Source organism: Buteo buteo, chromosome 1, assembly GCF_964188355.1.
Source record: "Buteo buteo chromosome 1, bButBut1.hap1.1, whole genome shotgun sequence".
Taxonomy (NCBI): Eukaryota; Metazoa; Chordata; class Aves; order Accipitriformes; family Accipitridae; genus Buteo; species Buteo buteo.
In genome coordinates this window covers 75,359,661-75,381,698 of record NC_134171.1, presented here as the reverse complement: position 1 = coordinate 75,381,698, position 22,038 = coordinate 75,359,661, and positions in this window count along the sequence as shown.

Sequence of the window (22,038 nt, the reverse complement as noted above, 5' to 3'; positions counted from 1 at the left end):
TCTTTCTTTCTTGCATGAGAAAAAAGAAGTTACAATCTAAGGTACAGATACCTCTCACTTCCCTCCCTTACAGTAGCATATTGCTCCAAGGACATTAGAGATGGGCTCCATGAGCCATGATATCAAATGCCAGGCATGCTGTGGAGGAATTGGATGCATCATTTGCTTACTTCTGGCACCTATTTGGATGCCTGGAGAGGAGCTGTGCCGTTCCTAGTTTTCTCAGGGGAACTGTAGATCTGTTACTCTTTGAGTAGTACCATGTAGCCCTGACTTTAACATTACGAAAACTCTTTCTGAAAAATTATAAATAATTAAGAGACTCTCATAATTAGAGATTATGCTAATCCCAAATACATTTCTCTTAACCTAAGAATTTTTAAAGGGAATTCTGGTTTTGGCTATACATGTAATCTCTTTTAACTTTGAGCGAAGTATAGCTGAAAACAGGAAACATCCTTATTAAACACCATTGTTCAAGAAGGATTGGTGGACTTTCAACATTTTCATTCAGCTGTGAGGTAAAATTTTTTTTTCACTGACAGTATTTCAAGAGAATGACATATTGAGCCTTTTCCCCAATAATGTCTCTACATACTCTGTATTATCTACTGTCCTGCTTCCCGGGGTATTCTTTTATTGAATACATTAATAGCAAGAATAGAACAGACACATTTAGCTTAAGTTTTGTTTTCAAATATGATAGTTCTTAGTTTATTTTCTTTCCCCTCTCCTTAGAGTGTCCTTCCGTCTCCCAATTTTTTTGAGCGACAGCACTATATTGTGCCACTGCTGTTTGTTCATCTCAAAAATAATGGCTTGACGGACTTTCCATTGGCGAGGCACTAAAAGAAAATACTGTAAATCTATCTTTAAAATTAGGGAGATACTTAAAATACCATTATTATTTCCTCTTACATCTAAGTAAGAGAGGCAAATGAGTTAGTTGAAAGCATCACTAGGCTAATGTAGCCATATTGAAATAATGCTAAAGGCTGGAAATGTTCAATGAGAATGTACAAAATACTTTTTGCAAGTTTAGACTATGATAATATGGTCTATGGTTGTGTTTGTAAGCGTTTGGAAGAGCTGGTTCTAATTCTGAGGTTCTAGGTTCTTGGTGGCATTTTAGTTTCTATTAAGAATTATGTGAATGTTTCATTTGTTATATTTCTCTTAATATATTTCTGAAATATTTATAAAATCTGATTTTGTGTTTGTGCTTCTTTAAGACAGCTTGGATGTATGAGGCTGGATCATGCAACCTGTTCGTATAAGATACAGCATTTGCTTTGAATTTGAATATAATACATGAGAGCACAATTTTTCTGTGCGAGTTTGAACCAAAGAAAGTATATTTCCCTATATCAAAGGATTAAATTGATTGCAAAGTTAGTATCTTCTAAAGTGACATTTATGATCTTATTCTTTTATCACTTTCAAACATATTTGTGCCACTATCTTTTGTTGTATGGTTATAATCCATCAGTGAAACCAAATTAGGAATTACTAAGGCCATTCCCCTTCGGTTTGATCTGCAGTGGGTCAAATTTATAATGAATAGTGTTTTACAAGGAAGTGGTGGTTTAAAGTCCGTAGAAAAGCAATTTAGCTAATGCTGCTCAATTCAAGATGTGGGAGTTATATGGTACAATTTTTAATTGCTTTATTTAATGAACTAATACAAAGACACCCTGGAAGCTAATAAATGAAATACATTCATTTAAATATGTTTATCTATATGTATTCTGCTTTGCTTAAGTATGAATTAACAACCTTCCATGTCATATTATGGGTTTTGTTCTTTTAGATGAAGTAAAAGAAATTAATTCTTTGAGGTAGATGCAGAGTTTATGTACAAGTCAAATACTTATGGATAAAGGTAAATCCCTTATTATAAGAAATACTTAGAAATGCTGACTTCAAAATAACTTTTATAGTGATATTTTGAAGGAATAATAAAGTATATGAAATAAAATTGATTAACAGTAAAAATACACAAATTTATTTTAAATATCAGGAAATATTTTTTAAGACAACTAACAAAGCATCTCAATTGCTGTATCACGAAAAAAGTGTTTTCTTTGCATCAACATGTTTCTAATTTATTGGGTAGCCAGTTTCATATCACGTCACCTGCTAGCGTCAAATACATGCAGTACTTAAGGTCTTTAGCATGGCTATGCGATCCTTTCTTTAATGAGAACTTACTGAGTAAACTTACTGTTCCCCTTGGGATAAATGAGTGTAAATCTGAGCAGCCCTGCCTGGCTGGGCAGGTCATCTGTATTGTTGTCTTCTTGTGCTGGAAATACTCCTGAAAAGTATTAAAACGTGATCAGTCACGGGGAAGTGGAAGATACCAACATATCTGGAATACAGGCAGGTCTGGGCAAGATTTGCTTGTTAGCCCTGCTCTGGACATCTTTCTACCAGTAGAAAAAATGTCTTTAGGTAGTTTGTGCTGTGTTTGTGCCTGTTTTTTGATCGCATATGGGTGAGGGAAGAACCTTTGCAACTGATACAGGAAGGCTAGAAATGCCATTACCTACATAGCCTTACCGAATTCTGCAAGCACTTATGTATATGAAGAGCTATTGATAGTCTTCAGTTCAATGGAACAATACAATTATGTGCTTAACTTGTGTGTGTTAACTTAGTGGGCCCAGGTCCACAAACTTCAGGAAAATGATCAATTTCCTTGTTTATAATTCATGTATCTTTATTGTAAAGCACAAAGAAAATACATTGGTTACACTGGAAGTAGGGACTGAGTGGGGGGAGAAGTTAAGTGTGGGGTACCTTCCCCACCATTTACATATAGCACTCCTCAAGCTAGACTCTGGATAAAACACATGCAAGGAAAACCCTTTTCTTGGTTTAAAAGAAAAAATAAAAATTAAAAACTGTGCCGATCTCCCTTAATTAAGACTTTAATTGAGGAGCTATTAAAGTTTTAATACTGTTAAAATTTTAGTACCCCTGGTATACATGATATGGTGTAAACAATATGCTGTAGTCATTATTACAGTGGTTTGATAGGCACTATTTTATTATTTATTAGTGGCATTTTTTCAGGTTTTTTGCTTAATTCTCTATGATGCTTTTGATTCTTCTTCTACATAGAATTTCTCTGGAGAACAAATTTTCAGAGTCTATGCAGCCTAATTTGCGAAGGCCAAAATCTTACTGCCATAGCACATCTGGGTGAATGAAGTTGGATATGTATTTTACTACCTTGTGCATCAGGTTCTGTGTAGATAGAATTTGCCATAGAGCTTGGCAGAAAGAATTGGACAGTTGAATTATATGAACCTGTGTGATTTAATCACTGTTCAGTTGCCAGAAAACTGTTGTTCTTAGCAGATGACTATGCTCACCAATAGATCTGAATTTGTCTGTAAGCTGGTATGGATGGTCTTGTTTTGGAAATCCAGCTAACAGTAAACAGCTGTTCAGGCCCCACTGCAATTTCCCAACAAAACACACAGGACTTTATTGTTCCTTCAAGACTTCTCAGCTGGATGAATTTATGCCATAAATTAATAACTGCAGGCATCCATGCTTGTACCACAGTCACTGTGAATAATTGATAGTGCTTACAAGTTTTGATGATTTAGTATCTGGGCAGGCAAATACGCAGAATGTCATATGTTTTTTAGGCAAAGATTTATTTAAAGACTGAAATTTATCTTGCTCTTCGAAATGATAAATTCGCTACAAAAATATTTTAACAAAGCATTGTTTGTCTTTCTCTGTATTGAGTGTACTATCATATTCTAAAAGCACAGTCATTCCAGTAGCAGAAAGCACTTTAAGTAAACACTATGAAATTAATATCATCTTGTAACAAAATCCCTTGTATGCCAGCTCCAGTGTTCAATCAGGTATTTGGGGGTTTAAGATCCAAGTAGTTGGTGTTGCTCTCTGGTTGACTTTCCACAAGCTGTATGCCATTTGTTGTGCATTACTTCTACTTATTGGTTCTCTTATCTGCAAAAATACATATTCAGATACAAGTGCCCTGCAGTTATTCTCCTAGGAAGAAGGGTTGCTTCCACTCAATAATGCAATAGTCACCAACTCTTTGGAGCCCACCAAAACTGCTGTTATTAATCTTAGGGGGTTTTATTTATAGTTTAAACATAAACTTGACCTGTTGAACAGAGATGACTGTTCAATATTACCCAATAACAGTGAGGTTAGTTTGGGGAACTAAAGTATTGCTTAACAGTGTTAGGATTCACCTAAGCTGCATCTCCTACCATTTCCTTATGCATGCTCTGCACCAGGCTCCAGTGCAGTGCCTAGTTTTATCTATAGGAATGGTCTCCCTTTCTTTCTCTTTTGGGTTTGTTTGTTTGTTCGTTCGTTCGTTTTAAAATTTATTTATGTGCCTTGCACATAAATGTCTCTGAAGATGAATGGGAGTGGTTTTCTGATGGTATGCAGAAAATATTAGGCAAGGTTACTTAGTCTGCTTCCTCCTAGCTGAGCTAAATCCAATTTGTCCCATAGGTTTCCTGAGATGGAGTGAGTTTTCATTTTCCACTCTTTGATTCCCAATCTTGGCCATGATTCTACTAGCAGTAGTCTAAGACATTATTGAAAGCACCACATCACAAAAAAATGTGCTGGTTAAAGCCCAAAGGTTACTTGTACACTTATGCTTCAGTACTTTTTCTGATGAAAAAAGCTAATGAAACATTAACTTTAAAATAGAAAGTCTCCTGGTTAGACAAATTATAATATAGTTTTGGAGGGAAAAAATTACTGTTCTCTGTCAGCATTTCTACTTGAAAGGCATTATGGCAATCAGTGTTTCCCATATCTACCAGCCATCATGGTTCCGAGAGTCTGAATATTCTGCAAATAAGATGTTTCTGTATAATGTTTACTTTGTTTTGCAGCTGTGGTACAAACGGAAGCTTGAAAAATGTCTTCCTTTGCAATTTGCTTTCATTTATTTTGTTTGCATTTGTTAAATAATGCTAAATTTACAGTTCATTTTTTTAAAATGCTACTACCTTCCAAAGGGAAACAACTAATGGTGGGAATGTGTTTTCAGCTCTGATTTCTCAGAGAGCCAGAAAAAGAAAATAGACTGTTTCGGTGATCAAAATAGTGCTTGCTTTGATGAAGCAACAGGGACTACGTATGAAAAATTATTAAAACAGATTTTTAAAGCAAACAAACAAAAGGAAGGCTGAAAAAAAATGTGTTCTTGTCACTAGGTAGCTTGAGTTCAATTTGTTACAATACTTTCTAGCATAAGGAAAGTGCAGGAAAACTGAGTTAATGTTCTAATTAAAGCCTTGTCACTTATCTGGGAAAAAGCATCTTTTACTTGAAAGATGATTTCATGACCAGAAGCTACATCCAGGTTAAAAGCCATCTGGATTAACAGAACAAAGACTTCGCTTCTGTTTACAGGCTTGGTGCTCAGCTCGAGCAATTGATGAAGGATCAGTGTTAATAAGCAATCTTCTGACAGGAAACTGTACAGCAAGGTATTGAGTGCCAGTCAAGATCTGGTTTATACAAAAACACTGAGGAATAAGAATTATTTTTAAATGGTAGCAAAAAAAAAAGAAAAAAACCCAACTGAATAATATGAGTGTCCTCCCGTGTCCCAGTTCTCATGAATTGTTCTAATAATGTTTTTAGGAATTGGTAGGTATGCCTAAAATAAATGAACAGAGCACACAGCCGACAGGTAAGAGGGAAAGAAGTATTTGCTTTTACTGCCTGTTGCCAAAGACTTCACTGTGGCACTTCAAGGTTGAATGTGCTCCTATAACAGCCATCATTAGAGTGTGGATGTATCATAGAATCACAGAGTGGTTTGGGTGGGAAAGAACCTTTAAAGGTCATCTAGTCCAACGCCCTGCCATGGGCAGGCACATCTTTCACCAGACCAGGTTGCTCAAAGCCCCATCCAACCTGGCCTGGAACACTTCCAGGGATGGGGCATCCACAGCTTCTCTGGGTAACCTGTTCCATCTGTATCTCACCATACTCATCATAAAAAAATGTCTTCCTTATAGCCAATCTAAATCTACCTTCTTTCAGTTTAAAACAGTTGCTCCTTGTCCTGTTACTACAAAGCTTGGTAAAAAACATCTGTCTGTCTTATAAGCCCCCTATAAGTTCTGAAAGGTTGCAATAAGGTCTCCCCAGACCCTTCTCTTCTCCAGGCTGAACAACCCCAACTCTCTCAGCCTGTCTTCACAGGAGAGGTGTTCCAGCCCTCTGACCATTTTCATGACTCTCCTTTGGACCTGCTCCAACAAATCCATTTCTGTCTTGTGCTGGAGGACCCAGAGCTGGAGGCAGTACTCCAGGTGGGGTCTCACCAGAGTGGAGTAGAGCGGGAGAATCACATATTTAGAGAAGATATGCTAAGACTAGGACTGAGATGTGATGTTGATTGGAGCTTTATATATGTCACAGGTGAACAGACAGAGAGATTAGGTAGGATTGGGGGTTATCTGCAATAATTAAGAACTCTGGCCATCTTGTCACACAGCTGTTCCTCTCAAATGTTCCTCAGAAACTTCAGGGAGACAATATGTTAAAAGTGATTGTACCAGATAACTCAGTTTCCTAATCACCCACTTTTCCTCATCCCTTCAATGGTAATATTAGAGACTTGATTAAAAAAAAAAAAATTAAAAAAAAATTAAAGAACTTTATAAGGAATATAAAGTATATATGCTAATGCAGAGCTGTAATAGTGCAAGACTCAAAATGGCAATAAAGGGGTTGGAGAAATTGTTTAAAAGAGCAGTTTAGACTGAGGCTACGTGGACTGTGCCTCCACAGTTGAAGAGAGCAGAGAAGTCAGCGAAAGCAGTAGAACAGAGTGTCTGGAGAAGGACGTACATTTTTTGAAATAAATTTACTTTGTGGATACCACAAAGTAAAGAGCTCGCTTATGCTTATAGACTGAAGAAAGGATCTCAATTTGAGCTGATCAAGAGCTAATCAGATCAATGAGCCAGTCCAAGAATTGCATACTGAATTGAACTGGCTGCTCAAGCAAGCAGCTGTGTACTTGTGGTACAAGAGCTACATGCTTCAGTAAAAGCCTTCCCAACATCACATAAAGTTAGCCAAGTACCTTATTTCAAGAGAAGAGTCTGTGTCTGCAATCCAGAGAGAGAGTTAGCTCTGTTGCTTGCAGTGAATAGACTGCACCACTTGCATGGGCACCTGGCACAGACAGTAGATCATGTTTTCATATCAAAAGCGGAAAATAACCTTTATCTGGTCATAAATTGATATCCCAGTGCTCAGATACTTGTGTTTCAGTGTTTGTCAAAGTACATAAAGCTCCTATATTTGACTCAGTCGAACTAAAAGCCTTTATTAGAAAATCATCTGATCTACTATCTTTTATTAACGTAAGGAAACTCTTATAATAAGTCACTGACAGTTATTCTTTTGTACAGATGACTGCTTTAAGTAAGTATGTGTCATATGTAATAAAGTGTTGCTGAAGGTTGTCTCATGAGGTAATTTTTGCTATCTTTATTTCACTGGTTACCGAAAAGATTGTGTGATATGTTCTTTGGGTCAAGGTATGCAGACTGCAAGATTTCTGGATACATGGGGCAACTATCCAAAGCTTGTGAACTTCGAGGGGAAAAAAACCTACTTCTGGTGTTAACCTACTTCTTAACCTTTCAGAAGAACCTGAAGGGCTATAGATGATAATTCTTGTTACATAAAGATGTCATGTGGGTGTTACTGGGGAAGAAGAAAAGCGTGTGGTTTGTGTGTACCTACGTGTGTAAAGATACTCATGCATGTTGATGTGGGGATGTTTTGAAGAAAGAATGGTTGCTGAAACTAGAAGCCTGGTATGCCACTAGCACGTATTCCTAGAGAAAAGCAGACAGAAGCCAGATACCCTCATTGCATATACGCTAATATGATTTAGTTTGCAATGACCCTCTGAAATTAACCTAGCCTTCTTCTTTTATAGGGATATGATTAATATTGTGTTACCTGCATCTGTCATTGTTTTGCAGCAGGTGCAGCAGCTAGTGGTTTAGTCAGTGGGAATCCTAAGAAGGTGTTTGTAAGGCAAATGCTATAGTGACAAGCTCCCTGCATTCCTCCCCAGTTAAGATATGATGCTCAGAGAGGTCTGGTATCCCAGCACCTATCCCACGTTGGAAATAATCCACCAGGCAGGTGAGGAAACTGAGCTTTTTATTATCCTGTTGGAATTATGCAGTGAGATGTGAAGCAGTGGATACTGAAGCTGTGTAGATAACTGCTGCTCTCATCTGAATTACCAGTTACAATCAAAGCTTTTGAGATATTCATCCCAGAACCCTGAAAAGGCCTTCCCCACAAATGGGTGTCTGTGTCAAAAGACACTGGGGCACCTTTGAGATTATCCCACAGGGATAATTTTTCCCCTCAATCAGTATGAATTTGCCCATAGAAGCTAAATAAAGACTTAAGATAGTGACTGACATCACTACTCATAGTAATAATTTTCACAAACAACTCTTCCCTGTTAACCACATGTTTTGGGTTTGTGTGGTGGGTTTTGGTAGCGGGGTAGGGGCTGCAGGGGCGGCTCCTGTGAGAAGCTGCCAGAAGCGTCCCCGGCTCCAAGTCGGACCCGCCGCTGGCCCAGGCCGGGCCCATCAGCGACAGTGGCAGCGCCTCTGGGAGAACAGATTTAAGAAGGGGAACCTGCAGTGAGTAGGGGGATTGGAATGTGAGAGGAACCCCTCTGCAGACACCAAGGTCAGTGAAGAAAGAGGGGGAGGAGGGGATGCCCCTGCAGCCCGTGGTGAGGTGGCAGGCTGTCCCCCCCCAGCCCATGGAGGGGAGCGGGGGAGCAGATGCCCACCTGCAGCCCGGGGAGAGAGGAGCCCATGCCGGAGCAGGGGGATGCCTCCCAAGATGGCCGCCACTCCATGGGAAAGCCTGTGCTAGAGCTGTCTGTGCCTGAAGGACTGCAGCCCGTGGAAGGGATCCATGCTGGAGCAGTTTTTGAAGAACTGCAGCCCGTGGGAAGGATCCATGTTGGAGAATTTCATGGAGGACTGTCTCCCGAGGGAGGGACCCCACGCTGGAGCAGGGGACGAGTGAGGAGTCCTGCCCCTGAGGAGGAAGGAGCGGCAGGGACAACGGGTGAGGAACCGACCCCGACCCCCATTCCCCATCCCCCTGTGCTGCTGGGGGAGGGAGGAGGTAGAGAACTTGGGAGTAAAGTTAAGCCCAGGAAGAAGGGAGGGGTGGGGGGAAGGTGTTTTAATATTTGGTTTTACTTCTCATGATCCTGTTTTGATTTGATTGGTAGTAAATTAAACTAATTTTGGTTTTGGTTTTTTTTTTCCCAAATTGAGTCTGGGTTTTGCCTGTGACTGTAACTGGTGAGTGATCCCTCCCCTTCCTTGTCTCGACCCGCAAGCTTTTCTTCATATTTTCTCCTCCCCATCCCACCAGGGGGAGGACTGAGTGAGTGGCCCAGTGGTGCTCTGTTGCCAGCTGGGCTTAAACCCTGACACCACATTTGGTAGCTGCAGCTAGGTAATCTCTGCAACATGCATCTCTCAGGCTGTTCAAATTGTTTGTATGCCAATTTAAGACATCATCCATGCACAAGATTCATTCTAGTATTCTTCACCACCTCATTCTCTGCTCCTCACTGGACCTCTCTGTGGCTGATTTCCCTCTGCTCTCTGTATTTTCTGTGCCAGTACCAGCAGAGGTGTGTCCATAATCATCTCTAAGGTGAGATAGATGAGTATCAGCTTTTTCCCATCTGAATTATCCATATTATGTGCAGATCATTGTATTTAAAATAAATTAATGTTCTATTGAATACATTTTTATTCAATGGTTCTTTTCTTAATTGCTGTCTGAAAAAGGAAGAAAAAGAGTATGAAATGAAATATGGGTAGAGATGCATGTGTATGTTCCAATTAAGATCTGTCAGGATCTGTTAAGATACTGCTTATTATTAGCCAATGTGTGGATAATGAACATGTATTTGCTCCAATGAAATAGTGCTGAAAGATTTAATATTCTATTTAATATTTATTTCAAGATCTTTGCACATAGTCACATCCTACAGAATAGAAGGGAAGAGTTTGATCTCTCTAACTCTGGATTGCAACATGGCAGTGAGGAAATCTGGGTGGGGAACAGAAGTTGAATGTCATGGAGGATTTCAGGACAGATCTTTAAAAAATCCTGAAATTCTATGCAAAAACTACCTTGGAAGGGGGGTAGTCCATGCAGTTCTCCATATAGTCTGCCAGAGAGCAAGGTAGGCTGATAAACAGAAAGTCAAGATGCATTTGGATCAGAGATACAGCTGCTTTCCAAAAAATTGGCTGAGTCCAAGTTGATTTTCACACCTGGCAGTGGTATCAGTTTAGGATGTGTCCCTACCAATGCTCTGGTTCACTTTAGCGATGCACTCTTACAGTGTATCTGTCTCGGTCACATCCACTTAAGTGCGCTTTGGTAAATATCTAGGAGTGGCCTTGGAGAGCACAGTCTGTATTCTTGGCATATGGAAGTAAAATAAAAGATGTGCTCCCCAAAGTGCACCTTATAACTGTCAGCCCCTACTAGGCAGCCATTCTATGTAACTAGGCTGCCCAGAAGTAAAATCTGCCAAAAAGCTTGAAGTGAGGCCATCAGCTCCTTGCACAATGACTTTTTTTTTTTCTCTAGAGATCTGCTTCTGTATGCGGACTTAGCCTTAATACAGGGCAAGCAGCCTTCCTTCACTGGACGCTACTACAAGCCCATTCCAGAGCAGACAGCAGCCTACTAGTTGTGGCTGGAATATTTGTCACTGCTTGTATTTACTCTGCTGTGGATGGAGCTACTAAACAGAGCAGTCGGGGAACACATTCGGATCCATATAAAATTTGTAAAAGGCAAAGCCCAACGCAATATTGAATTAAGTTTAAATAGATTTCTATTCAGATTCCACTAATCATACTGAGAAGAACTTACCTATAACAAAATTGCATATCAGAACTATATAGCATATCAGGAGGATAGATTTTATTATTTATGTTTCATCTTCTTTCTTTAATGCCAAGATAGTGGAAAAAATATCTAGTATTTAGTTTACTGAGGATGTTGCAAAAATGCATACCAAGAGGAAATTAACTTTTAAATGTTTTAATTTTTTTAATTAATTTTATAATGTTGGTTAAAGCTTACTTCTTTTCCAGTTACCTTCTCATAACCCTTACCAAGCTTGATCAAGCACACGCATACAAATCTGGAGTTAGCTTTGTTTGAAATTTTCCCATGCAAGTAAACATTCTAAAAACATTTGAAGTAATAAAAAGTAATTATAAAACTGCTGTGGCATACAATGCAAAACTCTGTTTCATTCTTAGCTAATGTATTGTAGTATGAATGAATAGATCACTTCAGTTTTTAGAAATAGGTGGATTAAAGACTCTGTAGAGCTTCTGTTCCTGAGTATAGTTTGCAAGTCTACATTTATAAATTTTTCTAATGAATTATCAGACTATAATTGTTTGGGGGAGTACAGTTTTTCAAATATTAAAACCCAGTAGAAGACATTTTTGACTAAGGCAATCCAAGTTGCAGCTCAAAAAGAATAGGGGAAGCTAATATATTTCTACAAAGTTCTAGCACTTGGAAAGAATAATTACCTGTGAGAGAGATTTCTAGGAGTGTGTGCATGAACCCTTCAAGATAAGCACTTCCTCCTTCAGGAGCTTCAAATAAAATAAAATAAAAAAGAAAAAAGAAAAAAAGAAAAAATCCAGTTACAGAGGCAAACTCTCTTCCTCTCAGAAAGCTCTTTACAAAACCTACTAACTTTTCTCTCCTATCTGGATAGCTTTAAATCTATTCCTTTGACTGAACAAAATCCTACAAAAAACTCCAGCCTGTTCACGGGTGTTCAAAAGAGCCTTTGCTAAGCCAGAATGTCATAAATGAGTCTTGTCTTAGAGGCTCTGCATATGATTTAGGTGTCCTCTCTTTAGGCTGCAGTTTTCTCTAATGGAATTTCATATTATGTTGGGTTAACTGGGATGGATCAGACTTGACAATACTCACCCTGCCAATTCTGCTAAGCTATGAAATTTGGATTACTATGCGAAAGCAGCATTCTGTCATGAAATTATTATACTATTATGTCTTTTTTTTGTAAAGTACTAACAAAAATATCAGGGGCTTTGCAGAAGAAAGTAATACTTGCAGAAGTGTTAAAGGAGACAATACTTTTAATATTTAATGAACAATAAAAAAAATTTAAACAAGAAAGCAATATAGCTGTGCTGTTTGGGAAATACACTTGCATTTAGTTAACAAAAACTATCGTAAGGAAGAAAGAAATCGTTCTGTTTGGGAGAAAAAAGATCTAGTAGTTTTCACACGCTTGGTTCAACTCAGGTTAATCTTTTTAGCGAGATGTGTTATTTTTCAGACGCTGAGAGTATTGTAGCTATGTCATAAGCCATGTTACCTTAGCAATTACATTATAGAATAGTAGGATGTACTTCCCTAAGGTTTTGAAGAAAAGCTTCTCAGCAAGGCATCCACAATGGAAAAAAATACTCAATACTGTAATCACAATGGAGTCACAGGTAGCGACACTCCAGTGTGAACCGTGGCTCGTCGGCTTGCCTCAGCCTTTAAAATACAGGAACGCCTGCTTCTGAAGTCCTAAATGCAAAGGCACAATATTTATGGCTCTGGTTTCGGGATCTCAAGCCTACCGCGGAGCCTGCGAGCAGCAGCGCAGCGGTTCCCCGAGGCATGTTTTCAGTGACAAAACGCTGCTTTGTGGCTCTGGTTCCCACTGGGTTTGTGAAAGGGGAAGGAAAAGGCACTTGCTGCAGTTACACCAACTTATATCAATACAAAGATGCCTTTTTAAGTGATCTCAGATACTGTATTGTGTCCCCTGAGATACTGAAAACACAGCAGTGGCTCTGTATGAAAGTATGGACTTTTGAAGAAAACTGTAGAGAAAGGAAGTGAAGTGACTTCAAAACCAGCTTGATGTTTGGGGTTTTGCATCTTCATTCGCTCTGCTTTTGCATGTATTGTAACCCGTAGTGGAAGTTAGTGGCCACGTTAACAGTTTGAATCCCTTTGCAGAAAAACACAGTTTCCATCGATGTTCACTTTCCTTTCTCAGTTACAGAAGCAAGGTCGGCCCTTGCCCTTGTCCTCATCCCAGTTTAGGTTTCTATTATCCAGTGAATGGCATTTCATATTTTCACTGTGTAACGTAGTATCACGTCTTTATTGTTGGCTTTTCTCTTCTCTCCGTCATCATTGTCGGGCTCAGTGCACGCATGTTATGTTTCTGAAATGAAGCCTTCAGCCTTTCCCTAACTTTAAGCTGGGACTACTCAGACGAGCTTTCTAAGGAGCCTTGAACCTAATACTCCGCCTGGGTAACTGTATGCTTTCTGATCTGAATTTCATCTAAATTTGGTTTTCCATTGCTTGACTCTGTCCCTCTGTAATTTCTAGTTCAGTGATTTTTAGTCCTAATGCATGCACCAACCGTGATGGGGACAAGGTTCAGTGGGACCCAGAGGAGGGATGCTGGCTCCTGGGGCTTACAGGGGCTCTGATCCGGAATTTTCCCCTTTGGCTTTACAGAAACTGTCGTGGAAAAGTCCATGATAGGAAACCAGGTCTGAATTACAGACATACACTCGTATAGCCTGACTCACTTTATCTTCACTGTTTTGGGGTTCCCTCACCCCCCATGCCCGTCTGCAGCTTATGTTGAGGATTAACAGTCTTCACTTTGAAGGGATAAAATAATGCTTACTGAGCTGCGTAATAGAGGATGCCTTTTAGTAGTGTTTTTAAATCAGGTATGGAACAATCATCAAAATCACGCAGCATTTCTAGTAAAAGATTTTGACTCAAGAATTTTAGTTCCACATACTAACTGTGGCTAATATTTTTGTTTAATAGTGGACTAAATATTGCATTAAATGTTCTAATCTGTTAGCAAATAAACCACAGATACTCTAGAGTTCCTCTTTCACTTACTCATTTTAATTGCAGGTTACAGACATGTGAAAATAATTGGGTGTAAATGACAGGTAAAAGATGAGTCAAAACCAATTTACAGGAGCAAGGTAAAGTCAAACTCAGATTTTGTGTCAGAATGTGGTAGATGTTACCGTAAGAAATCCTTCACTGATTGCCATATACTTAGTATGCATAGATATACTTACAAGTCTATACTTACGTACTCATAATGTAAATATACAGACCTATAGAGATGACGTATATGTAGCTTGCACGCAGGTAACAGAAATAGGCGCGTGCCCAGTTCCTAACTTGTATTGGTGAGCTGGCAGCACAGCGTTCCCCATGAAAATGTTGGCTAATGTGAAAGCACCGCACAGCACCTGGCGTTCAGCGGCTGGTGCGCTCAGGAGGTACCTTCTCAGACTGTGGGGGTTTTTTTTGTTTACCTAAACACATATTCATGTCCAGGTGAATGATTTTTTCCCTCTCATATCCTAGTATTGATGACAGGAGGCTTGCTTGCCCGTCTTGTGTATATTGGTATTCTTGGCAATCAATGAGCATTTTAAGAGGCAAGGAGAGACAATGTTTTTTCAAAGCACAGTGTTTCCTAAACAAAATAAACAAATGCAGGATCACTGCAGCATATTGACATGCAGTTGTACCATGCATTGCACAGATGTGCAGATACTCTCCAAGCCAGCTGTGAACCAGCACCCCTCCAGCCGCCATGTAACTCTGGCAGCATATACTTGATTCAAAGTAAATGTACTGTGTTTACTGTCCAGAGGAAGGGAAACCTACTGATCTTTTTTAAAGTGAATAAACCCTGATTTTTCTTTTCAAGGAAAGCATTGTTATACAAGAGAAAAGCCACTGATTATTTTTTGTTAGGCGCACTATAAAAGCAGCTCCTAACAGTGAATCTCTTGCTGCTGTCATTAAGGGAAGACAAATACAAGTATGAACACTGCCATGCTGGGACTCAGCAGCACAATTCTGGAAAAACACACAAGACCTATTTTAATCTTTGCTGTTCTAGTGTCATTTAGTTCATTTAATCAAATAGTGGAAGTCCAGATACATAACACTACTTGCAGCTAATATATTTGGCAAAACGCTGCTACAGCCGGTTCAAAATGTTTCAAGCAGTTAAGCACACAAAGGGTATATAAAAGGGCATATATTTAAGTGGGTACATACATTAGATTTAAGAACATGTAGCTCTACAGATTTTGGAATGATTGTTAAACTGCTTCTTTCTCTGTTAATTAAAAGCTTCCATTGCCAGTTTGGTCCCCATTTTATTAAAGTGCTCCAGTGATTGGAACCTCTCCATGAACAAATAAATATAAGCAATGTTCACATATAAAAATATGTGTAAGTATATATATATTGCATATATATATATTAAAAAATATGTTTTGGTAAGAAAATTCTTTGCTTAGTAATCTGCCACCAGATACTAATCTACTGAAAGGTAGCTGTTTCTGAAATGTTTCTGCTCATAAATTGCTTTCTTATACAACCTCCACAGTATAGTCTGACGCATGATTCTCTATACAGGTATAAAGCTTGCTAAGAGTTTTGTTTCAGGTATTTTAGAGCTGCAGTGGTATTTTAGAATACGTTTTAAACATTTTTGAAGTGTACATGATTTGTATATCGCAATTATAAGTAATTTTCTTTTTCTTGTTTTCCTCCAGAATATAGAAGAACAAAGGTAGGATATTACTCACAATAACAAGCTACTGTGTTATGCACAAACACTGTAGGCTCCAGCACTCATCTTTCCAGGTACATTCATAAAAGTGTGATAGCCGTGGGTCTTGGTTTATGTTTAGCAAAACACACTAACACATCTAGCCTTTTCTGCAATATGTGGTTTGTGTTTCATATTCAAAAGAACAGAAAACATTCAGTTGCTGAGCAAAGGCTTATGGTGCATTGTGCTTCCTATGTGATGAAAAAGGGTGATCAAAAGATGGTATTTACTGTAATATAGTGGTGTTATTTATGAATACTAGACCTCTTGTCTCTTTTTTTGTGTCTTTGTTTTGTTGTTTGGGGTTTTTCCCCAGGTGTCTCAGCTGGAAAATAAAGAGATGGGCTCATGCTGGGAAGTCAGCGGAGATAACCACAACAATAATACCATGGATATATACTGAAGTATTAGATATAAACATGCTGTACGCTTAGGTCTGTCCTTGTCGTTAAGTTTCTGTAGCTGGTGCTACAGACCAGCTTATGTAAACAGAGTGATCCTGATGCCATGTTATCTGCCTTACAATTAGTATTTTTTGAATGCTTTTAGAATTGATTGGAAAGAAGGGGGAATAATAACATCTTCCTGCACACACAGGATGCCTTGCTTATGCCACTGTGGGGAACTGTAGTTTCAGTGGTTACAACATTGTTTGCAATTCAAAAACTCAGTTAAGGACATCTCTGCCAAAATATGTGGAATATGATTGGAACAGCACAGTGGCACCTCCTTAGACTTAACAGAAGACAGTTTACATGGTTGCCTTAAATACAATGACATAGAGATTAGCTGGGCATTTTTCATTTTCCTGGTGAAATTCACCTTCCACATATAACATTTTAAAACTGAGGATTTTGCCATTTCCGGAGTAGTTCTTTGACTCAGTAAGTAATTTGTTGCCTGGCTCTTCAAAAAAGCTGAAATCACCAGGATTTTTCATTAGTGGAATTACCATCTGATTTTCTTTCTCTCAAGATTTCTTCATAAAACCAACAGACAAATTCATTTAAGGCAACAGATCCATCTCAGTTTCACTGCAAGAAAAATGTTGTCATTTTTCTAGCTGAGAATATAAAGTCCGGTTCTGCCCTAATATATTCAGACATGCAAATAGAAGTGAAGTTTCTGGGAGTTAGTTAGACATACATAACCAAGGGCAGAGCTTGGTTCCATATATTTCAAGATAGAGTTTGCAAAAATAACTCCGGGATTTTCCATCTGCTTGCTATTACTGAGCACAGAATGGTCTGTCCCTCTAAGCTTAGGTCTGTCAGCAATGTTTGCTTATTACTTAATGGTATCCTGAAAGGCTCAGTTACCTTAATACTGACTGAAGTATAAATGTCTGTATAGGTAAGTGGGAGATAAAAAACAGTCTTTGTTTTGCCGTTTTAGTCCTGATATACTCAGAACATTGTCACATATTCCAAGTCAAATGTTATAGCACGGAGAAAAGTAAATAAAATTGCCTTAAAAATCCTGAAATTTTATAACAGCAAAACACATACTTCCAGATAAGTGCATCTGAGAAAATATCTCAAAATTGACAAAAACCATACCCATTTCGGTGTAAAAGTTACAACCTGCTCCTTTTAATTTCAAATGATATTAATAACAATTTTCCTTCATTTTTCAGTGTCCATCAACAGTCTCCTGTTGCATCCCAAGCCCCATTCCCATACTTTAAGCAGAGTCTCACCTTATTCCCAGCCATTGAGGTGACACCTGGACTGCAGGTATGTGGTCATAAAAGTGGCAGAAGACTGAAATAAAGGGCCTTTTGGAGGAAAAGAAAGAAAGGTTTTGAAGTGGCTGCAGGAGTAATTTTAACGGGACAAGGAAATCAGTAGGAGAAAACCAAGAAATCTTCTTATATGGAGGGATTTTGCTCTCAAAATGCTTTCTCAAATTTTCTAAGTTGTATCTTTCATAAGAAGGAGTGGGGAGATGTATTTTTGTAAGAATTAGTTGTTTAGAAGACTGTTGGAATCCACTTAATGAAAATGTGATAGGCAGTCCTTGTGGCATAGTTGTTTCAAATGACTCTGAGGGTGCAAATCGCTTCTTTTTTTTGCATAGATTCCCCATGTTCTGTTTTCCTTTTTCAATGACTTTGATGAAAGAAGTTTTGATCAACTCCACAGTTCTTGTTACAGTTAAACTCCCCATGACAGTTTGTACAAAAACCCCAGATATCATCACAAATCCAACATGGGAATCATAAAAAAAACCCCTCCACAACTCAACTCCAAATTTCCACAGGGGCTTTGGCTGAACAAAGCACAGAAAAAAGAGCTTTATTTATGAGAAATTCGTAATCTTCTGGGACCTGAGATTCCTTTTACATGTACTTTACTCTGGTTTACGCATTTCCTGACAATTAATGTTGAGAAGTTTCTATGTAAAGTATTAGCATAATTACTGTCTCTCTTATTCTTGTTAAAATGGCACTTTTTAATAATGTAGTATGTGAAACAGGCTTTTAATAATAACTGGAAAGGCCTTAGAAAAGAATTTCATGAAAATTTGGGCTGTCAAGAAGTATTGTCAATCTCTGATTGACTTGTGTCACTTCTCTTTAGTTACGCGCTCTTTGAAGGGTTCCTTAGGGGTGTCTGTGTCATGTTAGATTTTGGTTTTAGTTTATCCTTACAGAAAATCACATACACTAAATATTTTTAGTATTAAAATCTATTCTAAAAATGTAATTCACATAAAACCAGCTTCACTATCTTGTATTGTAAACTTCATAGAGAAAATACTAGCTTTAGTGTGATATATGTTACTCTATCATAAATAATGGTCTTCATCTGCCAATAGAAGAAATTTTAGTTTCCAGGTAAACCAGCTCACATGAAATATTTATTTGCCAGTACATGTGCTGGAAGAATGTTGGGGTAAAACAAACTCATTCAGAAATTTCAAAGGAAAAAAAACCCCCAAACATTTAGCACTCAAAGAAACAAGCCCACAAAAATGACTTAGAAGTTTATTTCCAAGATCTCTCTGAACTTGCACTCCAGAGATTTGGTTTTCTTTGAAATTATACATCCCTGGCCAGGAGCTTAATTACACTGTTTCATAATCTTGTGTGACTCCTGTCATCTTCACCATAGGATGTGCCCATGAAGACAATGGTGTAATTTCATTTTGGAAACGTGGATTGAAATTGGTGTTGCACTGAGTAGGAAGTGACAGAAGAGAGTTTCCTGTACTAACCACCACGCCAATCAGTGCAATCGGCTCTGCCCCAACAGGGATGCTCTATTTGGTCAAAGCTGTTCCTGCTGAGATCCACTTCCACAGAAATTCCCTATAATTTCTCTGAGAGTACCTAACACCTCTCCTCTGGAGGTTACAGTATCTTCCATCCCTTGTAAACCCTGTGTGCTTTAATATGTAAATAGTTGGTTATTATAACAAAGCTGGGAGGCAGAATTATTTGGAAAACAGATTTTAATTAATGTTTTTGGAATATTTTGATCTTTTTTTCTGTAAATATGCCAGTGAAAACCTCCTAGTAGAGGGGAGCTTTAAATTGATTACTGTTTGTCTCAGATTCATCGCTTGAATTCAATGGTGCAGTGAGACATGTTTTAACATTGGTGAAGTATTAGTATACAAACCTGCACCAACTGTAGGGTATACTTTAGGAGCTGTGTGTATATATTTAGTAGCAGAAAGATGGGCAATTTAACCAGTTCTGAGACACAAAATAGAATATTCTTAGAACAGAGGAAAACTGAACAGGAGTAGTATCCACTATAATTTTAATGACAGACTAACATGAAGTAACTTCAGTAGATTATGGTGTCTCCTTCCAAATACTCTGGTCCCATTTATTTATTTTCAAAAATTCCCAGATCCACAGCAAACTAATTCCTGAGTTGAAGATAACTGGCTGTGTTCCCCACCTGCCTTCTCTGTGTTCACATCTGCTGTTCACTGCATGGTTTCATGGTTTTAGTTTCTTTGGGGTTCTAATTCAGGAAAATACAACTGGGTCACGAGCCATCGCTGCCGTCCTCAAGTTCAGAGGAAAATAAACTTTTTTTTCTTTCCCCTTCAAAAAAGTATATGCAGTAGGTTTGTAGCAAACTCCCAGACATATACATTTATTTTTGAAGTCTAACAGCTATAAATATGCACCCACAGGACTCAGGGACTAAACTGGATAAACACCTGAGTCTTTCTCATGCTTTGTAAGTGTCAAAAATCCCTCTAATGTGCTTCTCCCTTCATTTAACTCCTGATTTGTTTCTGCCTTGGACCACTTTTACATCTGTTTCTCCATCTGCCAGTGCTCTTACAACACCAAAAGCCTGGTTGTCTAACTTTAAATGCTGTAGAGAGATCTGACAAAATGGAAGCGGATCAAAACTTGGGTGCTAGCCGCTGTTGCAGCTCAGCAAATACGATTGTTTCTGATTTTCCTAAATGCCACATGCTGTGTATTAACTCACCAGCGCTGGCCTCAGGACTTGCCTGGACTCGCCTTGGCCGGAGTTCATTTTAGCTTGTTTCCAGCTGCGATAGCAATTGTCTGTCTGTCAGAAGACTATTACCTACCTTGTTTAAGCTTATCTCTGTGCATACCAAATGTGGTAAAGGTCTAGCAAAGCTGCGCAGTCCCTGCATAACAAGAAAAAGACCTTTTCCAATAACCGGGGCTGCGGGAGGCTGTTGTGTGTCTTTAACAGCGAAGGGGTGAGGATTGTCAAGCTGTAGCTGGGATCCAGTGGGGGAAAAAGGTACAAGTGAGCAGACTGCCTTAAGAAAACATGAAATAATAGCCCTGGGCAGGTCCAAGGCTGAAGAGAAATAAAACCCCACCGTGAATGCCATGCTCCTGCCGGCAAAGCCCTCAGGATGCAAACAAGTTGATGTAATACCTGCGTCTCCAAATTTCTTGGGCACTGTGGACCTTGGGACTCAGAGGGACACCCCCAAGGGTGAGCATAACACTGGGGAAAAGGAGTAGACACTAGAAAGTGGCTATATTACTAAATAATTGTAAATATAATGGGATTTTTTTGCTATATTAGTTTGGACTTCCCATAGTCCTTGATACAGTGCACGTTTTGCTGGGGAGGATCACAAAGTACAGCACCAGCCACCAGCTTTCTGGATCGAGCTCCATGGAGGTGGCCAAAGATCGAGGGGGTGTAGAGAGGAAAGTGTGGACCAGAGGAAGAAAACCCAAGTGAACAGTCCTGAGGTTTTATGAGATCACTGAAATAGTTCCAGGGAACTAGAAAATCCCTGAAATCCAGCAAAAAAAAAAAAAAAAAAATCATCTTTTTTTTCTTTCTTTTGTTCAAAACTTTGAAACAACTAGCTTTACTACAACTGTTGTGAGAAATGATGGAATTTTATTAGCTCTGCAGTACTTTCTAACAAAGTTGGTTTGCAGCAAGGCTGCTTTCCCTGTGAAGAGCAGAAGGTAGGCACGTCAGTCTCAGGAGCATTTTGGTAGGAGCTAAGTCAGGAAGAGCTTGCAGTCTTTGAAGTGGATAACCAAACTGTAGGGTGATTCCAGTCCCAAATAGAGGGCACATAAAACGATTACTGTATCACGACGGTAAGAATGTTACCAATGGCTGACGAAGGATATATGTTTTTAAAATAACAAAGGAAATTGCTTAAAACTCAGGGTCTGGGTAAAATAGACTTTGAATTTACCTAAGTTTCTAACATTTTAACTTTTCACTTATTTCGGGTTTACTTATTCAGTTTAAATCTAGATTTAACTCCCTAAGGTAGGTGTTTATTTTGGCGAAAGCCGAGTTGTCTAAGCACCTGTATTTATGTGGGGCGTTGGGAAGAGGACTGATGCATTTGGATTATTTTCCTGAGGCCAGTACAAAACCCGATAGTTGTAAATTTTAGAAAATTCATATTATCTGTTCTGCAGCTGCAGTGGGATGGCAGGGAAGTCATTAACAATAGTATCTCAGCTTTAACGTGAATTATGCATCTCTGTAATGTTTCTGCTAGTTCTTACCGTTATGGCTATCAAAGCACTATGGAACTATTTTATTCCGAAGTGACTACGCATAACTCTGTTCTAATATTAAGCAATATCTACCCTTTAGCTGGGGAAACGTAATCCTAGCTCGCGCACGATCCCAGGGTCCGCACGGCTGGAGTCCGTCGGTTTGAATACGCGCTGCTCCGGCGGGTGTTTTCTTTCCTTGCCGAGGATCCAGCCCGCCCCGATTTCATCCGGCGCGCTC